This window comes from Bemisia tabaci, chromosome 1 (genome assembly GCF_918797505.1).
Source record: "Bemisia tabaci chromosome 1, PGI_BMITA_v3".
NCBI lineage: Eukaryota > Metazoa > Arthropoda > Insecta > Hemiptera > Aleyrodidae > Bemisia > Bemisia tabaci.
The window spans coordinates 7,690,224-7,701,518 of record NC_092793.1 but is presented as its reverse complement, the minus strand read 5'-3'; the positions used below and the strand labels follow the sequence as shown (position 1 = coordinate 7,701,518).

Genomic DNA, 11,295 nt, shown 5'->3' with positions numbered 1-11,295 from the left:
AAAATTCGCACGCGAATATTTAATTTTTTACATGAAAACGGTTGTGCGGGTTTTCGTGCAAAGTCAGTGAATTTCTGCACAGCACGAAGCAAATTCCTTAAAATTTTCAAAGGAAAACGCACAAACGTTCTGTAAAAAATTAAATTGCCCACTGTAATTCGCGCAATAGCTGGTGTGGCTTGGTTCTTTCCTTCTAAACGGGGTCCACTTGTCCCTTCCCCTCACCACCCTTAAATAAAGAAAAAAGTATTTAATTTAAATAGCAATCCAACATGTATTCGGCCATTCTACGGATATTTTTTTCACCTCCAGCAATCCGAACATTCAAAGAACTTGAGACAACTGAATTTTTAGATCCCATAAAAGCGAAGAATATTTTTTTCGCGTCAAAAAATATCGGAGGTAGACTTCTATCAGTAAAATCGCTTGCTATGAGCTTTCATATAACTTCAAGATCAAGTTGATCGATCGAATCGATGAAACCCTTCAGACTTGAGGATACTTCGATTGCATTTTGCAAAAAGGAACCAGGAGCATTGCAATTTTGCTGAGATTGTGTAACTGCTTTTGACTTGGAACAAAAACCTTATTTTCCACTCACAGGTTCATTTTACTAGCTGTAAAAAACTGTAAATTTAAGGCAAAACTACCAAGTAAATTTCTTATTTTTTCATGATCTCGATCATTTTATTGCAAAGGATGAAGGAAAACAAATATAAAAAAGGTAAGTAAGGTAAAAAAGGTAGTACACAATTAAAAGTTGGGACAGGGAAAGAATACATTCAATTTGGAGATTAATTCGTTTGAAAAGGAGAGGGATTTCACGAAAATACTTTGAAAGGATAGTATGGAGATCAGAAAGTGGAGGGACAATTTTGGATCTTAATTGAGGAGTTCTTTGGCATAACCACGTATACGCGTATACGCCGTTTCTTCGGAGATCGGTTCTACTAAATCCTCTGACTCTGAGCTGTTGGTACAAATAGTTTGTATATGTTTCTGATGAAAAATTATTAAGGTTAAGCCGGTCCGAACACACGCACCTCCTCATCCGAGACGTTCTCCGGAAAAACCACGTATACGCGTAAACGTGGTTTTCTAATCATGAATGCAAAATTCGGTATAATTTGCATAAGGAAAAAGTTAAATCGTACAATCAACTCAAAAGTGACCTCATCGGGGGGTATGAAAGTGATCCCAATACTGTTATTCTGGAGTTTGACTATATGCGCAAAATTTGCCAGTGCCGAAATTAAATTGCACCAAACAATTTTATAAACGTTTATTTTGGTTTTACATATTTAATGTGCACGTGCACAATTGTCCACACTCTTTCATGTACAGTTGTATGAAATCGGAGGCCAAAAAAAACACCAATTCTGTCATTTCTTTAGTGTATCGTTCTCTGATCGAACTCATAGACCGTGAGCCATTTAAATGCGCAATTTTATTCAGTGACGCATGTGGTGGCCAAAATAAGAACTTCTTGCTTATGTGCTTTTGTGCTTGGTTTTCGGAAGTGTATGCCGTCGAAATACTGCATGTTTACCCTGTTCGCGGGCACAGTTACTCGATTTGCGATCGATATTTCGGGATTTACGGTAAAAAGTTGAAAAAATTACCCATTATTCAGACTGCTGCGGAGTATCTGAAAATCATCGCGAAAAGTCGAGAAAAGCCTTTCCCCTATTGGAGCACGTGGGATCCATCGCTTTTTAAAGAATGGGAAACTGTATTGCGTCCTTTTTTTAAGAAAAAACCGACGAAGAAGCATAGTTGCTTTACTCTTCAAAAATATTGCATGCTGAAATACAAGCCAGACGGAACTATTTCAGCCTCTAAGACGTACACTCCCGATTTTGAGGACTTCCAGTACTGGAAGAATGCCGATATTACCCGTCAAGAGTTGGACATAAAACCCTCACAAGCGACTCTTCCACCTTTGAAACCGGCCAAAATAGCAGATGTCAGAGCTCTCTATGAGTTTTTGAATGAAGGGGCGAGGACCTGGTAAATCCTTCAAAACAGCGTTCCAGGTGACGATGGGCAAGGGCCCTCTGATCTCTCCGATGACGATATCAGCGAATATTAAAACTTTTTGTTTACTATTTGAACCTAATGCAAGGTAAATTATTCATACTAACATTTACTTTTTTTTCATCCATCCTCTAACTCATGAAAAATTAAAATCAATTAGACAAATACCCATTCGAAGTCGATCTCAGTTAAAACCACGTATAATTATTTATTTAGCAGATTCATTTACTCAAAAGCGTCTGTTAATTTAAGATCATGTGCTTCTGTAAAATAATTCTAGATAGTATGAGCTTTAAAAAAGTCTTCAGTTTTTATAAATCGGTTGAGTAGTTTCGAAAATATACACTGTCAAACTTTCAAAAGCGTATTTCTCACAACCATATTTTTCGTTATACGTGGTTATGCCAAAGAACTCCTCAATTGTTGATATGTAGGGCATAGTTGGGTCACGCACCTAAACTAACCTCCCGGCAAAGGGGGAGATATCACCAGATTTGAAGGCGTTCAAAGCGTTTGGTTGGGTCACGCAACTAACCTAACCTCCCAGAGAACCGAGAAGTATCGCCAGATTTGAAGGCGTTTACTTTATATTGCAAAGAAAATTCTCTGAAAACTTGGGGGAAAAATATTTACGAATGTCCCCAAGAAATTGTGAATTTATCAAAGGAAATTTGGCAACGGCTGAGAGATCATACTGCGTTTTCACTTATAGCACAGCAGTACAGGGGCTTAATGGATGTTTACCAAGGAAGTGAAAATTTAAACACAAGAATGAAAAGACTAAGAGATACGTACCAGGAAAGTGTTATTCAACTGCCCGACGCCAAGCTGAAAGCACTCGCAACACGATCACTGAGACCGCAGTACGCACTAAAACACTAAAAGAATAGGCACGGGCACGTAATAGTTGGATAGGAACTAATATTTGAAAAAATTTTACGTTCACCAGGGAATGGATTATATATATGAAAACGTGCTTAGCTTGCTTAAATTCTGCCCAAATAAGGTGTTTACAAGTTACAACATCATTAGTAGCGATAAAATACAAACAAGATCAAGAAAAATTATGAAAGTAAAATTAAAGACGAAAATGATGACCAAAGATTATCTTGAAACAAAAAATACAACCGGGAACCATTTTTCTTCTGGCTATTCAAGAAACGAAAAAAAGACCATAAAACCATAATGGCGTGCCTCCTTCAATCGTAATAACGTCCAATTTTGTAGAAAATGCAATAATTTTTCAATTATCAGTTTTGTTCCAATTGATTTGGTTGCTTAGAATCTTAAGAAAAAACATATTTGCAAGGATTTTGTGAACCTGATGTAACATAACTTAATAAATGAACTTGAAACTACGAATATACTTGTGAGTTGCATCAATTCTAATTTGTCATCGTTATTGGCTTGAGAACATTCTGTAGAAAGTGATGTTTTCCTTCAATGACGAACTCGAGTTCGTCATACATGGGTCCAAGACCTTTTAGGCTTTTTAAACATGAGATTCCCTGACTTTTCCATGCCTTTTCGATGAGATTATGGCACAACTCCTCATGAATACACTTTAAACAAAACAAAAATAACCAGAGGCCTTTTTAGGCTGGAAAAAATCTACAATTCGAGAACACTAGGACAGAAGTTTCGATATAAGTCTACAGTGTTTTCGAGTTCGTAGGTAGAAAATAATGAGTACACGACGTTTCGACTGGAAGACAGAATTTCAAGGTTCTGTAGTAAAAATCCCATTTTCCAGGTTTTCAAGACTTTCTCAAGAACGGTTTACCCTAGATGCACATCATAACAGGGCTGCCGACACTCTTATTTACGTTTCGTGAATTTTTCACTCTCATCGTTCTAAATTTTACTTATACACTAGAATAAAAGTCTCTTGGATTTTGAGTCCAGCCTCTTAAATAATTTCACAAATAAAAGTACTCTTGAATCAAGTGGATTTTTGCTTGAACCAAAAGGCAAGGCTCTTAATTTAAGAGGATTTCCTTTTGATTCAAGCAAAAATCCGATTGAATCAAAAGTATTTTTTCCTGTAAATTTTTTTAAGAGTCTCGACTCAGGATCCAGGAGATTTTTTTCCAGGATATGCTGCTCAATGTTCTCGATTTTTCTCACTATCACTCACCGTGCTCAATTTTACTAACTCTGTAGGTACTTGGTACTACCGTCCTCAATTTCACTAACTCAGTACTCATCGTTTCTAGATTTTACTCACCAGTTACTCTCCGTTTAATGCTTTTACTCACTCTTTACTCATCGTTCTTAATTGTATATACTCACTCTTAACTCATCATTCTTAATTGTATATACTCACTCTTTACTCATCGTTCTCAATTTTATTCACTCTTTATTCATCGTTCTCAATTTTATTCACTCTTTACTCATCGTTCTCAATTTTATTCACTCTTTACTCGTCGTTCTCAATTTACTCGCTCTTTACTCACAGTCTTCAATTTCACTATCTCAGTGCATCGTTTCTAAACTTTACTCATCAGTTACTCTCCGTTAATTGTTTTTACTCACTCTTTACTCGTCGTTCTCAGTTGGATACTGCTTTACTTTCGTCCTCAATTTTACTCACTCTTTACTCATCCTTCATAATTACACTCGCTGATCACAAATACAAATCCCGCCAAATATGAACTAATTAAGGATCATTCCTCATTTCATTGATCGCCCCATTTCTATTAGAGACTACTGGAAAGTTACTCACGGATTGTCGGATTACCCGCAAATTACTCATTTTACTCACGTTTTACTGATTGATGCTCAAATTACTCGCCGTTAGAGTTTAACTACTGAATCGGCAGCCCTGATGATCTTTAACAAAGCGACTTATTTTAAAACCTCACTAGAAAGAGAGAGAAAGGGGCGAAACAGTTAATAATTACAATAGCAACTTCATCTATGTTTTAACTGGCAGCTACGCCCCTTCAAAAACTGGAGCGAAACTGAGCAAAGCGGAGCGCCGGTTTTTCCCCCATTTTTTCGGAGGTGGCTATTATTGCTTTTGCTATTGCTTCTTTCAACTTCTTTTCAGTTGCTGTTTTTGCTTGTCCTTCTATCACTTCTACTCATTTTTCTGACCCTCTCTCTGCTGCTGACGTTACTGCCTCTTTCCAACATGAATTGAACCTTTGAAGTCGATGATTATTTCTTGATTTTCTGAGACTGCTGCTGTTGTTGCTAATTCCGCTGCTGGTTCTTCTTCGTCTGCTGCTGGCTGCGTTGCTGTTGCTGTCTATGGGTGAAAGAGTCACAAAAAACTGAAGGCACGGCTTTTCAGTGAAAATTTCATGCGGTTCTTGAGTGAGTGAAGGCGAGGGATAAAACTCATCGGTGGTTTCACGATAACTGGAATAGTTTTGTCGCCGTAACAGACAACACGTTTTTCGGTCATGTTTTTAGTAGTAATGATAATCACTCCAATTTTTTGCATTAATCCACACAGGGTTACGTGTTATAACGCTTTTGAACGATTTATCGCTCTACTTTTCAATTTTAATTTATAAATGGCCGAAAATGTGCTGGCTGTTACGCGGGAAAAAGTCAGCGCAACAGATAGCACATTTTCGGCCATTTATATATTAAAATTGAAAAGTAGAGCGATAAATCGTTCAAAAGCGTTATAACACGTAACCTTGTGTGGATTAATGCAAAAAAATTCGAGTGATTATTATTACTACTAAAAACATGACCGAAAAACGTGTTGTCTTTTACGGCGACAAAACTATTCCAGTTAATGTGAAACCACCCTCATGCACTAACAGACCACTACGCTCAAGAAACCCACCTAACCAAATGAGTCAATCAGTCAAACAGGCAATCACACTAGAAAAAAAACACATTGGATCTAGAATCTCGACTCTTAAAAACATCGACAAGAAAAAATACTCCTGATTCAATCAGATTTAAACTTCAATCAAGAACACAGCCTCTTAATTTGAGCGGATTTCCTTTTGATTTAAGCTTAAATCTGATTGAATCAAGAGTCCTTTTTCTCGTCAATGTTTTCAAGAGTCTGGACTCTAGATCCAATGTGTTTTTATTCCAGTGCAGTCAAACAGTCAATCAGTCAACCAGTGTACCAGTCAATCAGTCAATCAGTCAAATCAGTCAAACAGTCAAACAGTCAAACAGTCGATCAGTCAAACACAGTAAGAAAACAAAAAAAGAGAAAAAAGAAATGAAAGAGAGAAAGGAAGAAAGTAAGGAAGGAAAGGAAGGAAAGGAAAGGTAGGAAGGAAAGGAAGGAGAGGAAGGAAAGGAAGGAAAGGAAGGAGAGGAAGGAGAGGAAGGAAAGAAAGAAAGAGAGAGAGGCTGGTAACCATGTCCCAGCCTGGGCATCGGGAGCCAATCCCAAGGTCACCGACCAAGGGTACAAAGAGCACCTCCAAGGTGCTCGCAACCATCCACCGGGACCGCACGTGCGGCCGGGGCGGTGTCCGCAGGTCGCTCCTCTAGCGCCTCCAGACGGCACGACATCCGCCGACCGGGCGGACGACCGCGCGCCGGGCGCCCCGACGAGTGCTCGGTCGGATGACAGCGCCTCCGACTCAACTTCACTTTCAGACCGAGACTAAAGGCCTCAGCCTGAAAGTGAAGCTGATACGGAGGCACTGTCATCACGGTAGAGCAGTCGACGGAGCGTCCAGCGGGTGTCCACCCGATCATCGGACGTCGGACCCGACTTCCGCCGACCGGGCGGACGACCGCGCGCCGGACGCTCCGACGAGTGCTCGGTCGGACGACAGCGCCTCCAACTCAACTTCACTTTCAGACCGAGGCTAAAGGCCTCAGCCTGAGAGTGAAGCTGATCCGGAGGCACTGTCATCACGGTAGAGCAGTCGACGGAGCGTCCAGCGGGTGTCCACCCGATCGTCGGAGGTCGGACCGTGACCCGACATCCGCCGACCGGGCGGACGACCGCACGCCGGACGCTCCGACGAGTGCTCGGTCGGATGACAGCGCCTCCGACTCAACTTCACTTTCAGACCGAGGCTAAAGGCCTCAGCCTGAGAGTGAAGCTGATCCGGAGGCACTGTCATCACGGTAGAGCAGTCGACGGAGCGTCCAGCGGGTGTCCACCCGATCGTCGGACGTCGGACCGTGGGAGGCACTATGACCGGAACTGACGGCGGTCGTCGTCGTTGTGCGTCACGGCCGTGAGATGCACGTCGCGGCTGAATCGGAACTTCCGGGACCTCCTTAAGGTGATTCGATGGACGCCATATTTTGTGTCAGAACGCCATGCGATATATCGCATCAATTGGTTCCATTTTTTCAGCTACTCGTCATTTTTCTCCAATTTTGAGATCGCAATTCTGTTGTCAGGAGCCTAAAGCACTCACTTACCAATTTTAACAAAGAAATTCAACGTAATAAAGGCGTGGGTTTTTCAGAGAGAAAACGTCGCATTCGATACTGATATCGAATCAGCACTCGAATGCGATATTACCTCTCTAAAACAACAACGCCTTTATTATGTTGAATTTCTTTGTTTAAATTGGTAAGTGAGTGCTTTAGTCTCCTGACAACAGAATTGCGATCTCAAAATTTGAGAAAAATGACGAGAAGCTGAAAAAATGGAACCAATTGATGCGATGTATCGTATGCCGTTCTGACACAAAATATGGCGTCCATCGAATCACCTTAAGGTGATTCGTCAAGCTCAAATGACGTGGTCGAAGTGGAGTGCGATATATCGCATCGATTAGGTCAAAAATCTCGGCAGATTTTGAATTTTTAGCAAAAAAAGGACGATAGCCCCTGCGCATGAGCCTAAAGAATCATTCTAAACCCCAAAATCAGCAAAATTCAGAGAAATGAAAGCAGAATAGTGTTTGGAAAAAAACCTCGCATTCGATACAGAAATCGATGGCTGAATCGAATGCGAGGTTTTTTTCCAAACACTATCCTGCTTTCATTTCTCGGAATTTTGTTGATATTTGGGTTTAGAATGATTCTTTAGGTTCATGCGCAGGGGCTATCGTCCTTTTTTTCGCTAAAAATTCAAAATCGACCGAGATTTTTGACCTACTCGATGCGATATATCGCATGCCAGTTCGACCACGTCACTTGAGCTTGACGAATCACCTTAAGCTCGGGTCCAACTCGCGGTGTGGAGCCCGGGTTCCACCATCAACTTGAGCCCATCAAAATGAATCATCGGTGGGACTGCTGAGTGTTGCCCATCAAAATTACTCTAACCTCTATTTTATGATCAAAACAAATCGCAAACAGAGTATCAAACAACTGTTTTTTGATACTCAGTTCGCGATTCACGATGATCATAAAGTAGAGGCGCTTCTGAAATTTGATCGGCAACACTCAACAGTCACATCCATGACTCATTTTGATGGGCTTAATTTGATCGTGGGACTCGAGCTCCACACTGTGAGTTTGACCCGAACACATAAAGTCGATTACACATGTCCCGAATGGGAACCGAGACGATTTCCCATTCGGGACGTGTGTAATTGACTCTTCTAACCTCTGCACCCTCCCTCTAAAAGGCACTTACCCTCGAAATTTTCTTAAAACTGATGCTGAAGCACTGATATGCCGCACTGAGGAAAAACGCCATATGATCATATTCGAATATTGCTTAACTTCCTATCGGAGAATATTTATTTTTAAAAAAAGTTATGGATGTTTTTCATTGAAATTTTCCCATCAGATTACGAAGAAAATTCTCTGAAAAATTGGAATAAAAATATTTACGAATTTTCCCGAAAATGTCTGATTTATCAAAAGAAATTTGGCAACGGCTGAATGTTATACGGCGTTCTTCCATAGCACGGTAATGATGCTAAAGTGCTTTTAATTTTTTCTTTTCTTTTAAATTACTCAAAAATTAACTTTCGATTATGCCTGAACTCTTAAGTATTTAATTTGCAGAGGTGTGAATGGCCAATGTTGTAAAGGCACCTCTTTAAAGTAAGTATATAGTACTACTACTACTACTACCATTACTACATAACATATATATAGGGAAAGAAGAGGAGTCAGTAGTGATGTCATACGTTGTAATGTCAGATATGTAAATTTGCATTACGACAGTCAAATGCATGATTTCTTTCATTTTATTCTGTTTCCACAGGATATGGTGCGCGTCAAAAGTGCACAATTCTTACGGACCATTTAGCTAACGAAATTACTTGAAATATGGGAATTAGAAAGAAAAATAAGAGAGAGAAAAAACCGAAACATTTTTAAATTACAATGACCACTTGCAAGAATTAAGTTTGGAATGTAAATGAATGTGAATGCTAATAATCTGACAACGCTCACACTAACAGCTCGAGGAAAAATGTGCGTTTATTTTTAGATACGGAGCTTCAGTGATCATTTAATCAATTTTAGGAATAGGAGTGACAATTCTAAACGATTTTATTTTCCGGAATAACAGATCATGAAAAAAGAGCGTAAATATGATTCGTGTAGAAAATTATGATGAAAATGAAACCGATATATTAAATAAGAGATCAAATTCATAGCTACTTGTACTTTCGAAACGACAACAGTTGTATGGGAAGAGAGAAGAAGTCGAGATTTTTGGAACCCCCCCCCCCTTCTCATTTAAAATTTTGAGTTATAACAAAATAACAAATACCTCCCTTCCCGTAAAAAATGTTTGGCTCCTCCACCGGGTATGAAATAAAAACTTCGACACAAGGACTCAGGAGCTTAAAAATCTCTGCAACGGAGCTGCAGAAAAGAGCTTACTTTCTCATTATTTGGGTTGCTGATTTAGTGCTACAGTGATGTGCGACAGAACACACGGGGACACAAATCAGGCAAAATAAGGGCGAGAATATTAATTTCCAGGTGAGAAATTGGTAATCAAACGTTACACTTAACCAGATAGCCTATAAGAACGCGACCGATTCTTAAGAACGCGCAACAACCAGCGACTTGCCTTAAGCACCGAGAGAGACAGTGCCTCCTTTGATAAAGCAAAAATGAAAAAATTAAATCGATAAAAAGGCGCGATAACGACAGACAGGTAAAAACATTATGTTGTTAACCTGAAAACTGAATTATAATAGTCATCCTGTCCACTCATGTTCTTGACGACAAATTCCCTCGGTTTGAAAATCAAACAACAGCTGTTCTCATAAAGAACTTGAGAGATGGGACTGCCACAGCGTTTCCGAATGAGAAAAGATTCGAAGAAAAAAGGATAAAGATTCGGTAAAAGTACATAAATGGCTTGAACTGGAAGAAAAAGCTAAGTTTTTGCATTTCAAACGAAAGTCAAGGCTAAATGACATAAAAATGTTTTGATTTTAGAGTCCTAAGTTGTTAGGATACATAGAGAGGGGTGTTTTACTGTAACTATAGCGCTCCGATGTCTGTCAGGATCCAAACGCAACATTAGAGGTTGTGCAGAACAAGCCATAATAAATCCGTGAGCGATCAAAAAATTATCGTCTCTAATCGGTGTTGACGTAAATGGAGGAAAAAACAAAAAAGAATCATTCATGTCCGAAAATTATTCATAGATGCATCCAATAATCTAAAGGTGCTCAATTTACCAGATATAAATTGAGTCAGCTCTTGCGAACACTGCTGATTTCATTTTTTTTACATCTTTAAAGATTTCCGGTTTTTCAGACTAGCTGCTCCTTGCGTTTCAGTGGTTAGATTTCGGACATTTATGATTCTACCAATGAAACTTGAATTACTCTCAATGACTGTTTCGACTCTGCCCGCACGCAGTGCGGCGATTTCGGCCAGGCAATGAGAGCAATAACCGTAATTAAAAGTACAGTTTTTCTTCGGTTTTTTTTTTTTACATTTCTTACGAGATATAAAAAATGAAAAGCAGCAATTTCCGCATGAGCCAGTTCAATTATTATGAATTAATCAGAAATACTCAGTCTTTCAATAAATTCTACTTAAATTCTTGGGTTTTTTTTTTTTTTTTTTTTTTTTTAAGTGCTGACATTGATGGTTTTGAAGGCCTTCAGACACCACGATCTTCAGGGGAGAGTATCGATGTGCTCGAGATGCAAAATCAATTTAGAAAAAAAATTAAATTTTAATCTAGTTGATATTAATGGATCATGTACTAATGGCATTTTCTTACCTATTTTCATGTTAAAAATGTTAAGACAGTGACCCCAATACTGTAGAGCTGGGTCCATAATCTGCTGTGCTAAGGAAAAACACCGTATGAGCCTTCAGACGTTGCCAAGTTTCCTTCGATAAAAACCGAAATTACTGAGAAATTTGTGAATA

At 39.3% G+C, this 11,295-nt stretch overlaps 1 protein-coding gene across 2 annotated transcripts in view; it reads right to left on the bottom strand.

The window, feature by feature from the left end:
- The window catches only part of qsm (Zona pelucida superfamily protein qsm), a 202,866-nt gene that overhangs the window by 99,906 nt on the left and 91,665 nt on the right, over positions 1-11,295 (bottom strand). The window contains exon 2 of one of the 2 annotated variants that reach the window (XM_072306339.1): positions 2,833-2,915. The exons of the other annotated variant lie outside the window; for it this stretch is intronic. The gene's annotated coding sequence lies outside the window, so the exon portion shown is untranslated. The remainder of the gene's footprint in view (positions 1-2,832; positions 2,916-11,295) is intronic. 2 annotated transcript variants of the gene reach the window in all.